Source organism: Canis lupus, chromosome 5 (assembly GCF_048164855.1).
Source record: "Canis lupus baileyi chromosome 5, mCanLup2.hap1, whole genome shotgun sequence".
NCBI classification, from domain to species: domain Eukaryota; kingdom Metazoa; phylum Chordata; class Mammalia; order Carnivora; family Canidae; genus Canis; species Canis lupus.
The window spans coordinates 2,612,791-2,628,539 of NC_132842.1; the positions used below are offsets into that span (position 1 = coordinate 2,612,791).

The 15,749-nt window shown below is 38.9% G+C and overlaps 1 protein-coding gene across 10 annotated transcripts in view; it reads right to left on the bottom strand.

Moving 5' to 3' along the window:
- The window catches only part of CUL2 (cullin 2), a 164,379-nt gene that overhangs the window by 81,690 nt on the left and 66,940 nt on the right, over positions 1–15,749 (bottom strand). Inside the window, exons 1-2 of one of the 10 annotated variants that reach the window (XM_072825206.1) lie at positions 15,511–15,694; positions 1,771–1,838 (exon numbers count right to left, since the gene is read on the bottom strand). The exons of 6 other annotated variants lie outside the window; for them this stretch is intronic. The gene's annotated coding sequence lies outside the window, so the exon portion shown is untranslated. Of the gene's footprint in view, positions 1–1,770; positions 1,839–12,359; positions 12,461–15,238; positions 15,458–15,510; positions 15,727–15,749 lie in introns of those variants that run through there. 3 more of the 10 variants (XM_072825204.1, XM_072825199.1, XM_072825202.1) reach the window with 3 other exon arrangements.

The window sequence follows — 15,749 nt, forward strand, 5'->3', positions numbered from 1 at the left end:
CTTAATCCAGTAACTTTTTCTCTGCTCAGAGGTCATTGAATTCAACAGGGTGATTCATATACCCAGTCTTTACTCTTTTTTGTTTTCTCTATCTAAAATTCTTCTTTCTCTTCCTCCCTCTTTCTACCCATTTATCAACTCCTACTGATATTATAGCCTTAGTCTAGTATATCTGTCTTTAAAAAACTTTCCAGGGCCTACTTAAACCAGGTGAGTTGCCCTATTTTATACAGCACATGAAAATTCTATACTTACCACTATTAGAGCATTAGCCAACCTGAACTGTAATTATCTGAGTGTTTCTTGAGGATAAGGCTTATTTTATAACTATATACCAAAAAGTTGTCAATGCTTCCTTCACAATAGTATTCTGCCCTTATAAAAATGGTATTATGTCTACTGCTTGTAAATTATTTTAATGGCTACATAGATTGCCTGTTAGCTTTATTCAAGTTTTGACAGAATCACAGTGACACCGACTTCTTTGCTGAGACCGACAGGTTTAAGGTAGAGTAGGTATATGTGCAGTGATAACCCATTTTCAGATTGATAGAAAATATGGAAGGTGAGAAAAATAGCAGCCTAATGAAACATAAGAGAAATTAATGAACCAATATCTGAAAGTATGCTGATATTGTCTCCTCAATTCTCTGTTTGCATAATATAAAGCTCATATAACTAAAAAATTTAAGTTCTTTCATCTTATTTAAATTGTTTACATGGTAATTTATTCATGAGGAATTTATGTAAGAATGATACAGAACAAATAAACAGAACTACATTTCCCAAGCTGTCCAATAACTCATAAAAATAAATGAGTCTTCTTCATCCCTGTGGTTTTATTAGGGACCACATTATGGTCCTATGTCTGACATCCTGCCAAGACCTTATCTATCCTCACTTGGATTATGTCTCACTTAGTATCCTCAAAGTTACCACATTACTACCTTAGCTTTTTCTGAGTTCCCACTCAGGTAATGTTAGAGTTTTTAACACTTAGGCAGTATACAGGTACTGAGTGTTATGAACCCTAAAAACAAATCACAGGCTCTAAATACAAAAATACAGGGATGCCAGGTTGGCTCAGCAGTTAAGCATCTGCCCTCAGGGCGTGATCCTGGAGTCCTGGGATCGAGTCCCATATTGGGCTCCCTGCATGGAGCCTGCTTCTCCCTCTGCCTATGTCTCTGCCTTTCTTTTTCTTTGTGTCTCTCATGAACAAATAAATAAAATCTTTAAAATAAACAAATAAAGTTACCAAAAAAATTCATGAGTCACTACATTTCCAAATAACATTACATCAATATTAATTATAATATCTATAAAATTTTCATTACATTTGAAAACAATTTATAGACTAGATTTTTCTCAGAGGACCATTTCTAAATATGTACAATTATCAATAGTACATTAAATAATTACAAAAGTGATTTACATAGTTTTCATACAAGAAATTCCACTCCTACATATACACCCAAGATAAAACACGGCCACACAAAAACTTGAACACAAATGTTCATAGCAACATTATTCATAAAGGCCAAAAAGCAGAAATTAACTCAAACGTCTATCAACAGATAAATGGATAAATAAAATGCAGTATATATCCACACAATGAATTATTATTCTGCAATATAAGAGAATGAAGTACTGATAGACGTTACAAAATGGATAAATCTCAAAAACACACTAAGTGAATGAAGTTGCTCAAAAAAAGGTCATCTGAGTGCCTTCTATACTATACATGTTATATATTCAAGCATTACTAACCTTCAACCTGCAAGTCAGCAAAATCCAGACTGTAGAAAACTACTGGATAATCAGATTTCCTCAATAAACTATGCACGCATGTAAGAGAGAAGAGAAAAAGAGAGACGGAGAGAGAGACATACAGGGGGAATTTAAGATAGACTAAAAGCACATTAATCAGTTACAATATGACCTTGTTCGGATGCAAGATTTAAGGTCTTCTATATTAAGTTATGATAACCCTGGAACCTTGAACAATGTTGGGATTTTTGATGACCTTAAATAAGTAATTTTTATACTTTTTAAAATGATAATTACAAAATGAGTTTGTTTTTTTTTTAAATGAGAATCCTTATCTATTAGGGTCATATTCCAAAATATTTATGAATGTAATAAAATGCTGAGATATGCTTCAAAATTAATAGCTTGTTTATGAAATAGTAATTGTGTAGGATGAGTGACAAGTACATGTGGGTTTATTACACTATTCATTTTTTTGTATACATTTACAATTTTCCAAAGGAAAAGGGTAAAAATCCTTCTCTTCATCATCATTAATAGTTTCATAAACATGGGATGGCGGAAGTACATAAAAGAAATAAGAAAACTTAAAAAAGAAAAAGATATTAATCTAAGAGATCCAATATGCAAACAATATGCATCCTAAGAAAATCAGAAGAAGAGGTAATTATCAAAAAAAAAAAAAAATTGCCCTACAACTGAAGAACATGAGTTTTCCAATTAAAAAGTCTACACAATACCCAGAATATTTTATTTTAAAAATAAATAGCAGGCACCTCTTTTTGGCATATTAAAACACTGAGGATAAAGAAAAGATTCCAAAGTTTTCAGAAAAGAAGACCAGGTTACAGCAAACTCTAAGTTGGAAAGTCTTTCTTTTTATGTATATTTACACTGGAAGCTGAAAGGTAATATAAAAGCTATGCCTTCAAAATTTTCAGGGAAAATGACTAACCACCTAGAATTCTCTATCAAGAGTGATATCAACTAACTGCCCAAGCAGCCTTTTTTCACAGGAAAATAGAAGGTATATTCCATCAGGAGAGAATGAAACAAAGACTTGGGATCCCAGAAACAGAGGGATCTAACAAAACAGTAACAGGAATTTTCAGAATAGGTATGCAGGGTTTAAAAACAATCTGTCGAGATAAGACACAGAAGACAGAGCTATCCAGGGGAGTTATCCCCAAGAAAATGGGAAAGGAAGAACTAATAGACTGTTTTCAGGTGTCAACAAACTTTTCTTGTAAAGGAATAAATACTTTAGGCTTTGAGAGCCATTCTGTCTGTTACAACTAATTCAATTCTGTCACTGCAGCACAAAAGTAGCCACAGACAAGAAGTAAATGGATGAGCATGGTTGTGTTCCAATAAAACTTTATTTACAAAAAAACAAGGAGAGGGAAGGATTTGGCCTGTGGGCCATATTCTTGCCTGGACTCCCCCAGTACATGATATGTTTGGACAATGCAAGGAGTTAGCAGCTCTGGTGGAGAACTGGGGGATAATTCAGGTAGATTACATTAAAAACCAAGCAAAAGGGCAGCCCCGGTGGCTCAGCGGTTTAGCACTACCTTCAGCCCAGGGTGTGATCCTGGAGACCCGGGATCGAGTCCCAGTCCCATGTCAGACTCCCTGCATGGAGCCTGCTTCTCCCTCTGCCTGTGTCTCTGCCTCTCTCTCTCTCTCTCTCTCTGTGTGTGTGTCTCTCATGAATAAATAAATGAATAAAATCTTTAAGAACCAAGCAAAAGATTAAGCAAATATTTCCTAGTTATGAAACAAAAAGCCTGAATCCTATAAGAAAAAAGTGATTAAAAATTGGTCTTCATCATAGTTAACAACTTCTGGTCCTAGAACAATGCTGACAAGAAAATAATAAACATACAGTAAAGGTAGTGGATTACTGCTTATACAGCTAATTATAAAGGTTAAAAAGAAGTAGCAAAACTAACTATGATAATTAGTTAAGCAATATACAGAATAAAATAATATAAAACATGACTTCAAAAACTTAGTTTGTGGGGAGTAAAAATGTAGAACTTTAGAACACACTCAATCTTAAGTTGTTATCAACTTAAAACAGTTATAAATATAAATTGTTATATGTAAGGCTCCTGCTAACCAAAAGCAAAACAAAAGATATACAAAGATATAGAAAAAGGAATTTAAGCATACCAGTAAAGAAAGTCATCAAACCACAAAGGGAGAGAGCAAAGAAAGAAAGGAACAAAGAGGAGTACAAAACAGCGAGAGAACAATGAACAAAATGGCAGTAAATGCATCCCTATCAATTCCTTTAGACGTAAATGGACACAACTCTCCAATCAAAACACAGAGTGAGGGATCCCTGGGTGGCGCAGCGGTTTGGCACCTGCCTTTGGCCCAGGGCACGATCCTGGAGACCCGGGATCGAATCCCACGTCAGGCTCCCTGCATGGAGCCTGCTTCTTGCTCTGCCTGTGTCTGTGCCTCTCTCTCTCCCTCTCTGTGACTATCATGAATAAATAAATAAAATCTTTAAAAAAAAAAAAAAAAGACAAAACTACCAAATTATGACTTTATATTTCACTCCTGGCAAAACTTTGGCCATTCTAAAAATTACCAATAATATAACAGTGGCACTTAAATTAATTTCAGGTAAGTCAATATACCATAATTAGTTTTTTAAATGAATTTAGTGGCTTAAAACAGGTTATCTAATTAATATAACTTGAAATAAAATACTTAAGGCCCAATACAAAACATTATTAACTTTGTAGTATTTTCCATTTCCATAGGAAATGTTACTCTACTACACACTAAAAATGCTACTGTCATTTCATATGAAAATAAGCTCCAAGACTACATCTAAAAAATTTCATCTTACTGGTATTCAAATGAGTAAGCCATTAGATAAGCGAAAAGATATCTTTACTGTTTGGATGAGGCATGGGATACAATGCTTTTTGTTGCAGTAAGATTTGATGCACAGAGCTCTAAGTACTCCATAAATGTCACTTCCATCATATGTTTAAAAGAAAAAAAAAAGGACTAAGTAGAGGAAAAACAGTAAAAAGAAATACAGTATTCTCTCATTGATCTCAGCTGGCAAAATGTGTACTGCAGGAAGAAAAACCTTAAGTCTCAAAAAAAAAGGGAGGAGGATGGTGGGGAGTAAAGAATATATTTATGCTGGAATCCCTGGGTGGCTCAGCGGTTTGGCACCTGCCTTTGGCCCGGGGCGTGATCCTGGAGTCCCGGGATCAGGTCCCATGTCGGGCTCCCTGCATGGAGCCTGCTTCTCCCTCTGCCTGTGTCTCTGCCTCTCTCTCTCTGTGTCTTTCATGAATAAATAAATAAATAAAATCTTAAAAAAAAAAAAAACTGAAAAAAAAAAGAATGTATTTATGCTACAGTAAGTTATAGAAGGGAAGTGCTTCTAAAATAAACCCACCTGACCAGAATTAAAGACTTTTCTCAGATTCTCCCAAGTCTGTACAGTCCCAAGTACAGACTGTACTTTTTTTCAAGTTTTCACATCGCTCTTAACAGCATGAAGTTTAATGTCCTTTTTACTTCCTCACTTTTTTTCTTAATAATTTAGGCAAGGAATTTAAGACACCAACCAGCCTTTAAAAGAAAGAAAAGGAAAAAAAGAAAAGAAAAGAAAAGAAAAGAAAAACCATTCTCATATACCTATCTTGAATGCGTTAGAGAACCTCAATTTGTCTAACTCCCTGATAGGTAGGCAAGCTCACACTGGCATGCATACTAGACAAAGCTGTGACCAACCAGCCTTTTCACAAATAATTACAACATATTGAGCACATTTTTCCTAGGTCTGATTTTCTACCCAAACATTAAAAAGAGTTACCTGAATCATCTTGTCCTTGCACTACCCAAAGAATTGCAATATTTGCTATCCTATTCCTTTGAGAGCTAAGTTAAATCACATATATTTTAAAAATCTTGGATTTAAGGGGTGCCTTGGTGGCTCAGATGGTTAAGCGTCTGCCTGCAGCTGAGGTCAATATCCTATAGTCCTGGGATCAAGCCCCAGTCTTCCTCCTCAGTGGGGAGTTTGCTTCTCCCTTTCCTTCTGCCTCTCCCCCTGTTCATGCCCCCCACCCCCTGTTTCATATGAATAAAATCTTTTTTTTTTAAATCTTGGATTTTAATCTTTTCTTTTCTCACAAGTATAGGCTAAGATGCTAAGATTAACAGTAATCTGCTTTATCTAAATTGTTTGTTACAAGTTACATTGCCTTTATGGAGGGAATCACATACTAATCAGTTTCTACTGGTTTATTGGCTATACTAAAATTCAGAGTCCTTGCTTCATCTTTCAATTCTTATCAACTTTATTTATCACTACTTCTCAACTAGTTCTTTTTTCCAGATAAATTAATATACTTGTGAGCTCCTAGATATTAATTTCCACTCAAGTCCTGGCACAGCTATAGAAGACACAGACATGAGACACCTGGGTGGTTTAGCGGTTGAGCATTTGCCTTTGGCTCAGTTCATGATCCTGGAGTCCTGGGATCGAGTTCCACCATCGGGCTCCCCACATGGAGCCTGCTTCTCCCTCTGCCTGTGTCTCTGCCTCTCTCTCTCTCTGTCTCTCATGAATAAATAAATAAAATCTTAAAAAAAAAAAAAAAGACGACACAGGCATGGGAGAATAAGAAAAGGTGATACAGCTATGGCAGATTACACATCAACTTTGCTGACCATTTCCTGTTTAAAATTCCAAAAACAGCATGGACAACAGAATCCCATTTTTTCAGACAAGTGTCCCCTAAGGTAAAGAATAAAGACAATCCAGTGGCACGTGGGTGGCTCAGTTCAGTAGAGCATATGACTTTTTTTTAAAGATCTTATTTATTCATTCGAGACAGAGAGATACAAAGAACAGGAGCAAGGAGGGAGGCAGAGGAAGGAGAAGCAGACTCCCCACTGAGCCAGGAGCCCGATGTGGGGCTGGATCCCAGGACCTGGAGATCATGACCTGAGCAGAAAGCAGAGGTTTAACCATCTGAGCGCCCTGAGCATGTGACTCTTGATGTCAAGGTCAACTCTTGATCTCAGGTCAAGAGTTCAAGCCCCACACCAGGGAGCTAGAGTTTACTTTAAAAAAGAAAAAAAAATGAGAAAGAAAGAGGGGAAGGAAAGAAGGAAGGCAGGAAAATACTGGTCTCAAAAATGAAAAGGTATCAATCAAGAGACTAATATTCTAAATTGGCTCTGTCAAGGACAGTATGATCTTAGGCTAGTTGCTATTTCATTTTCCCCATCAGCATAACATAAAAACAGTATAAAAAAACAGTATATATAAATACATTTCAAGTTTGCTGGGCAATCCTAAATTTACGTGGTTTTATTTTCTACACTTCTCTATAATTTAAATTTTCCATCCAGGCTTTTGAATCTAATGAAGACTGACTGCTGTACCACTGCTGCAATCTTTATGCCTTTACTGTTTCTCATACTTTATTCCCATATTGTCTATCAAAAAGGCTCTCTTTCATTCTATTTTTCTCATAAGCAGTTCATTTTAATGTTCATCTGTTCCAGATAGGAAAAAAATACAATTCCTTTCATCATAATGCCACACAATTTCCTTAATCCTCAATTACCTTCTTTATAACTGCTTTTTTAGCCCTCTAAAATTTAACTTCCAAGCTAGTCAAACATAAAAGTGCCAACATAAAGCTATCTACCGATAATCCACACAAAATACATTGCCCTTACATTATATGTAAAAATTAACTCAAAATGGAAGAAAGATCTATACTTACGATCCAAACAAATAAAAATGGGAAACTGATAGAAGAAAACACAGGGGTAAAAGCTTTGTGACATCAGATTTAGCACTGATTTTTTGGATATGATACCAAAAACACAAACAAAAGAAAACATAGATGATTGGTCTTCATCAAAACTTAACTTTCATGCATCAGAGGACACTATCAAGAGTGAGAAGACAATCCACTGAATGAGAGAAAAACATTTACATTTCACATGTCTAAAGAGTGATTAATATCCAGAGTATATGGGCAGGCCCAGTGGCTTAGCGGTTTAGCACCACCTTTGGCCCAGGGCGTGATCCTGGAGACCCAGGATCAAGTCCCATGTCGGGCTCCCTGCATGGTGCCTGTTTCTCCCTCTGCCTGTGTCTCTGCCTCTCTCTGTGTGTGTCTCATGAATAAATAAATAAAATCTTTAAGAAAAAAAATCCAGAGTATATAAAAAATACCTTAACAACAACACATTTTTAAGTGGGCAAAGATCCTAAATAGACATTTCTCCAAAGATAAATAGCCAACAAGCACATGAAAAGGTGCTCAACATCACAAGTCATTAGGGAAAATGTATTTCCAAACTACAATGAGATAACAATTCACACCCAGTAAGATGTCTATTATCACAACAAGCAAACAAACATAAAATGGAAAATAGCTAATGTTGCTGAGGATGTGGAGAAACTGGAATCCTTGTGTAATGCTGGTGGGAATGTAAATGGTGCAGCCATCATGGAAAACATTTCAGCAGGTCCTCAAAAAACTAAATACAAAATTAATAGAAGAGAGCACCAATTGCTCTTCCTGGTGTATACCCAAAGGAAATGAAAAGCAGGGAATGGGAAAGATACTAGCTCCAACATTCACTACAGCATTATTCCCAGTAGCCAAAAGGTGGACAGAACTCAATGTAGTACACATAAAAGGAATATTAATAATTCATAACAATGGAGTAAATCCTGATACATGGTACAACATGGATGAACCCCCAAAACATATGTCAAATAAGATAAGCCAGACACAAAAGAACAAATACTGTATGATCCTCCTTTTATAAGGTAACAAAGGAGATAAATTCATAAAAGCAAAAAGTAGACTACAGGTTAACAGGTGCTGGCAGGAGAGGCAATGGGGAGTTATTGCTCAATGGTTGCAGTTTCTATCTGGAATAATGAAAAGTTCTGAAATAGAGATGATAGTTGTGAAGACATTTTAAGTACAATTACTGCTAGTGAACTGTACACTTAAAAATGGTTAAAATGGGAAATTCTCTTATGTGTGGTTTACCACAATTTAAAAAAAAATACAAAAAAGGTACTATTCTTCTAAGTGTTTAAAATCCAGATCGTATGGACAACAAGTTCTGATGCAAAGTAAAGTATCTGAATCTCAGTGCAGAATAATCTCTAGAGAATTTTATTTATTTTTTTTTTGTTTTTTTTTTGGTTTTTTTTTGTTTTTTTTTTTCTAGAGAATTTTAAATGTGAGACGCCTGGGTGGCTCAGCTGTTGGGCAACTGTCTTCAGGGTGTGATCCCAGGGACCCAGACTGAGTTCCGCATCAGGCTCCACAGGCAACCTGCTTCTCCTTCTGCCTATGTCTCTGTTCTCTCTCTCTGTTCTCTCTCTCTCTCTCTCTCTCATGAATAAATAAAATCTTTTTTTTTTTTTTAATTTTATTTATTTATGATAGTCACAGAGAGAGAGAGAGGGGCAGAGATACAGGCAGAGGGAGAAGCAGGCTCCATGCACCGGGAGCCTGATGTGGGATTCGATCCCGGGTCTCCAGGATCGCGCCCTGGGCCAAAGGCAGGCGCCAAACCACTGCGCCACCCAGGGATCCCAAATCTTTTTAAAAAGTTTTTTAATGTAATTAAAACTTAAAACTATGAGACAAAATGTGATTACTTTTGGTTTATACAGACTTTTACCAAATATAAGAAATATTTTAAAAGATAGCTTAACATGTTTAAGGTTCAGGACTATTTGGGGATCTTCTTGCTATATTCATTATTCTGGTAACTTCGTCCTACTTATGTGACTATTAGGACTCTAAGAAAAGTATGCTCTATTTTTCACTGTCGGAAAATATTTAGAAATAAAGGGGGACAGCTAGCATAAACTCTACAGCGTTTGGAATCAGAGCTATCAGTATGAACTCATGGTTTTTAATACATACACATATAAATAAAAAGATGCAGAAATAAACATGGATGCTTGCATATGTGTGGATTAACGTGTATACACATGTATTTCTAGCTCTGTCTGCTGAGAAGGCCTAGGAACAATGACACCTCAGTAGCAATAAACACACATCACATCCAGATCTTGGTTTCTAAATATCATCCTCCAATAGAAGGAACCAAAACTCCTTGGACAAGTGATTGATTCCAGCGTCTCACCAGAGAAACACGAGATGAAACTGGAAAATGTTATCATGCCAGAAAAGAAGAGCTTTCCTAAAGAAAAGAGAATGGGAGCATGTTGAAAAGACAAAGAGCCAACCTGAAGACCGTACCTGGAACAATCTGAGCAGCAAAATAATGACAGCATTAGATTATAAACCATAGAATAAAACAAATATCTGTAACTCAATATTGATATAAACAAATTACTAAATAAATAAGAAAGGACAGTTATTCCTTCCAGAAAAATTCCAATTAATAAATGTAGAAGAATAAATGAGAAAAATAAAATCACTGTCAAGTGAACAACACTGTAATTGTTACAGGCAAGATCTACCAAAGAATACTGAAAACAAGTGGGCAAAGGTTTGAGAACAGGGGTGGTATCTGTACAGTTTCAAAGAATCTCCCCCAAGATATCTTATAATTACAAAGAGAAAAATAGTGACAAGTAGAGAAATTTAACAGACATGACATCCACCACATGAGAATTAACATCATCTTGAATAGGATATACTGACACCCTGTACTCAACATTAGTAATGTTGAGTCCTACACATTACACCCAATATTACTTCTGCAGTATTTCTGACAAAAACGCAGAACTTCAATAAATCAAGAAAATATCAGACAAACCCAAAAGGAGAGACATTCTACAAAATAAATGACCACACACCTGTCACAAGTGTGAAGGTCATGAAAGATGAGAAAAAACTACCACAGATCAGATAAGACTAGGAAGATGAATCCTGAAAGAGAAAAAGGATGTTACTGGAAAAACTGGAGAAATTCAAATAAGGTCTATAGTTAATAGTATTGTACCAATGTTAATTTCCTGGTTGCATAAGTTATTAACACTAGGGAAAGCTGAGTGAAAGGTACCTGGGTACCTGGGTAAAGGTTTCAAAACTTTAAAAAAAAAAATTTTTTTTAAGTATCCTATACATTCTCTCCCTTAACTGAGTTAAAAGTTGAGAAATTCAAGAGGTATTTACATAGGGTAAAGTCAATATTTCATCATTTGAAAGCAAACTTCATTGAAACAAGGCTTAAGTCATTAAGAGATACTTATTATGTATTTACAGGTGCTAGAGATGCTGCCTTCAAGAAACTTACAGCTGGTAAGAGAAACAAAAACGATGAATTGTCAAACTCCTTGATAAAAAATTCTGACACACACAATCGGGCTATAATCCAATGATTAAATAATAAGAGTAACATCATTAATGATATTAAAGGACATAAATGAAAATCATTTAGATAACTAAAATCTTCAAATAGAACATTAACACCTATATATTTACAGAATTTAAGTTAGCTTAACACACTCACTACACATATTTCATGATAGTCTTATACACAGTAGTGTCTAATGCTTCAGAAATTACTATTAATAATTTTTCATCAAAGGTATTTCTCCAACCTAAAAACTAGTTGCTTACTATCTCCAGCAAAACAGAATATCAGAGAATTAAAGATAACAAAAATGACCACAAAAATCAAACTGAACTAAACAATTCTTAAATCAAGAACAATCTCAGAAAGAAACCGGTAGATAAATTTACGTAGCAAGTCACTGGCTGAAGACAGCAAACTGAAAATCAAAATGTCAACCAATATAGAAAGCATTATAAATTCAGTAAAAAATATTCCATCTCCCCTCCTTCAAGTAGATCAATCAACCGAGTTTAATTGCACCCTAAAAAGTTGTAGCAGATGCTAACAATCTTAATACTACTCATTGTCTCAAAACTTTTAAGGATCAAAAGACTTACAGTGTCCTAGTATCTCCAATAAGCCTTCCCAAACACAAACTAGTAACATAGGATGACTCTAAGTATTCTTAAAGATAATAATACAAGGATTATGCTAACATCTGCAATACAATAGAAACATTACTGCTAAGATTCAAACCCAGGCCAAAAGCCAGATCACTCTGAATAGATATTTTGATTAACTGATTCCTGAGCAAAGATTGAATCATAAATCTCAAGTATCAATAGCTAGTCATAAAATCTCCCAACATTCCAAATTTCTGCCTGTTTTTTCTAGATTTAACAATAACCAGTCAAAAGTCTTTATAATATTAAGATTCCAGGACTGATCCTGTCATCAATTTTCTTGAATTTAATTGACAGTATATACATGAAAACACTGCTTTCAATTATAATCAGACATTTTTCCAGTGTATAAAGAGAACAGGCAGATAAGAAAGGTAGAGCACAAAAGAAACAGTGCAAACTTTTCTAAGAAGTCTCACAAAAAGTAACAGCTCTTTAAACAACTCCACATCTGTAAGTCCAAAACTCAGAGAACAGGTATCAACTTAGAAAATGTTGGGCTAAAAAAAAAAAAAAAAAGAAAAAGAAAAAGAAAAAGAAAATGTTGGGCTTACTTACTTAGTAAGAAAGCCCTTACTGCAGGGCTTTATCCACTTCTCTCTACATTCTTTCCTTGGGTGGTATCTTCCCACTTCGTAACTTAAATAGTATTTAATCCTCTAAAAAATACAAGGTGTCAAGGCAGGTGAAGTATGGTACCATTTTTGGTAAAGTCGGGAGAAGAATATGTACATATTTGATTATATGTGCATAAAATATTATCTTTGGAAAGGTATGTAGGAAAACAGGAACGCTGTTCAGCTCCACAAAAACTAGGCATAACAGGAGACAAGAAATAGGGGAGATTTTCACTCTGTACCCCATCATTTTAATTCTTGCATTGTGTGAATGTAGTGTTTATTTAAAACATAAATAAACTAACATATAAGCGCTGATGACTCCCCATCTCTCTCTCTCCTCACTAGAACTGAAGTCCCATGAAGACAGAGATTTTTTTTCCCATTTTTTCACTACTATATCTCCACTGCCAGCTCCATTGCTCGTGCTTGAAAAAAACATTTGTTGAATGAATGACTTCTTAACATCTTCACTAAACTCCAGATTTGTATATTCAGTTGCCTACTTCTCATCTCCACTTGAACATCTAACAGGTCCTACTGTTAACACGTCCGATCCAACCTTATCCCCATATAACATGCTTCCCTCACCACTAGCTCATGTCAACACATAGCATTATCATCCTCCAACAGAAGCCCAAAACCCAGGAGTCACCCCTGCCCCCAACCAACCGCACCCTCAAGCAAGACACAAGTTATACTGTTAGCTCCAAAATATACTTCAAAAATCTTTAACTTGTCTCTAACACGCAGGTCACTACTCTAATTTACCACAGCCTTCTAACTGGTCTCTTTGCTGCTTTTCTCCTCTTATCCCATCTTCCCTGCTGTCAGATTGTAAATCAGCCCAGATCACTTCCAGCTTCACAAAAATTCCAATAGCTTCTCAGTGTACTTTAAGAATAAAAGCCGGGATCCCTGGGTGGCGCAGCGGTTTGGCGCCTGCCTTTGGCCCAGGGCGCGATCCTGGAGACCCGGGATCAAATCCCACGTCGGGCTCCCGGTGCATGGAGCCTGCTTCTCCCTCTGCCTGTGTCTCTGCCTCATTCTCTCTCTCTCTGTGACTATCACAAATAAGTAAAAAAATAAAATAAAATAAAAAGAATAAAAGCCAAGCTCCTTGGACAGTAAGAGCTCACAAGATCTGGTGCCTGGCTAAGACCTAACCTCTTGTCCCCCCACCCCCTGGGGTCCACATGCACTGAACTTCCTTCGGTCTGCTGATCCAACCTTGGTACCACCTCTGGGAATTTCCATGCGCTGTCCCCTCAAACTAGGAACACTCTTCCCTCAGACTTTCAAAGGCTAAATCCTTCTGACTTTTCGCTATCAGGTCAAAGGTCACTTCAGACAGGTCTTCCTGACCACAGCATCTGAAGGAGTCTTCTCAATCACCACAACTTCTCTTTTACCATCTCCATAGCACTAAATGGTTCTCTGAAATTACTTTTATTCCTGATGTATTATGGGTCCCTCCCCCCGCTCCCACCAGAACTGAAACTCCAGGAGGCAGAAACCATTTGTCCTGGATCCCTAATGCACACAGTAATACTGGACATACAAATCAGGTACTTAATATTTAACTGACAAATAAGGCAAAACGGACTCTAACGAATGTCTACAACATTTAACGACAAACCGGTGAGAATAAAAGACGTGGATAAACCATCGTAACTTTCAGAAAACACTGAGAATCACCAGAGGATAGAGAGTGAAGTGAGATTATTTCAGATGCATCTGAACATTCAAATACAAGGAAAAGACATTTTTCACACCCTATATTCATGCACACTGTGGAAATGTTCCCCAAACTTATAAACGGCATCTGAAAAGAAAAAAAGGCAACTCCACAAATACTGTGTACCTCTGTAATTTCACCTGTGACTCTTTCAGAAGGGTCTTCCAAACACCGTATCTGGGTAAGAGGCAAAGTAGAACTACTCTGTCTCAGAAAGGAATGTGAGACCCTGAAGGATAGGATGTAGCTTTCTGAGTGCTTTTAAATATCTATTAGGTAGTAGTCAAGAACAAAGTGATTATTTCCCATATTTTACTTTGAATACACATATAGGGAAGATTAGAGTTCAAAGATTTTCATGCTGCCAGGTCAAACCGCCTACAGTGAAAGCTAATATTTTCAGACCCTATCTATTCTAGTTATCTCCAATATTTAAACTTCTGCGGTGCCGCCCATGAAGGGTAATAGTAATCCGGGGGGGAAAGGAGGGGACTTAACAGTAACAGCGTCCACGCACGCATCCGTGGGGCTGGGGAACGGCGCGGACCCCGGGCACCACGGCTCTGCGGGGGCTACGGATCGCTTCTCCCCAGACCCCGGTGCTCAGACAAGTCTGGCGCGCCCGGAGGCTACTCCTCCCCACCGCTATCAACCCTCACTGTCTGCGGAAACAAAAGTGAAAACACTCGTTGCCACGCTGTTAAGGAACGGATGCCCCCCCCCCCCCCCCCGCCACACACACACCCCCAGCACAGAGCTATGTGCCCGTGAGAGCTCGTCAACAGGCCAGGAGTCCGCGCATCCTCACCTTCCCTCCTTCGGGAGAAAATGGGGCCAAAGGAGGGGCGGCCCAGGCCGGCGAGGGAGGCCGGGATCCAGCCCCGGGGTGGCCGCGCACGGGGTCGCGCTCCGGGGAGCCGGGGTCGCTCACGGGGCTCGGTCTTCCCTCGCCGCCCCCTTGCATCCCTTCCCCGTCCCCCCTCGCCCCCAACTCTTCTCCGCCCCGTCCCCACCACCCATTAACCGGGAAGGGAAGTTTCCCGGCGCCTGCAGCCCGGCTCCCCAGCCCTCGGCGGGGTTACCTTCTGCAGAAGCGGGCCGGGGGCAGGGGGCCAGGGGAGGGGAGGCAGCCCGGAGGACGCAAGGACGAGGCACCCAGCGAGGAAGGTGGGCGGCGGCGGCGGCGGCGGCGGCGGCGGCGGCGGCGGCGGCGGCGGCTGTCAGCTCGCGTTCCCCCGCTCACAGCGCTGCCATTACTGTGCGCCGAGGCCGCCTCCCCTGCCGGCCGCCGCCACCCGCCCGGAGAAGCGGGGGTGGGCAGCGCAGCCCGGGAGCCCGCGCGCCGGACGCTCACCTGCCGCCGCCGACACACGGCGAAGCTCCAGGCCGCTGCCGCTCCCGGACGGCACAGGGGCGGCGGCTAGAGGGCCCGGGAGCAGAAGGAGGGCTGGGGACGGGACCCGACAAACAAGCGCTGTCCCGGGCGCCCGGCTTCCCCCCCAACACACACCCTTCGGGCTCCTGCTTCCGCTACCACCGACTCTCCCCCCAGAAGACGGTGGTACCGTCCGCGCTACGGCAAGCGCCGAGGGC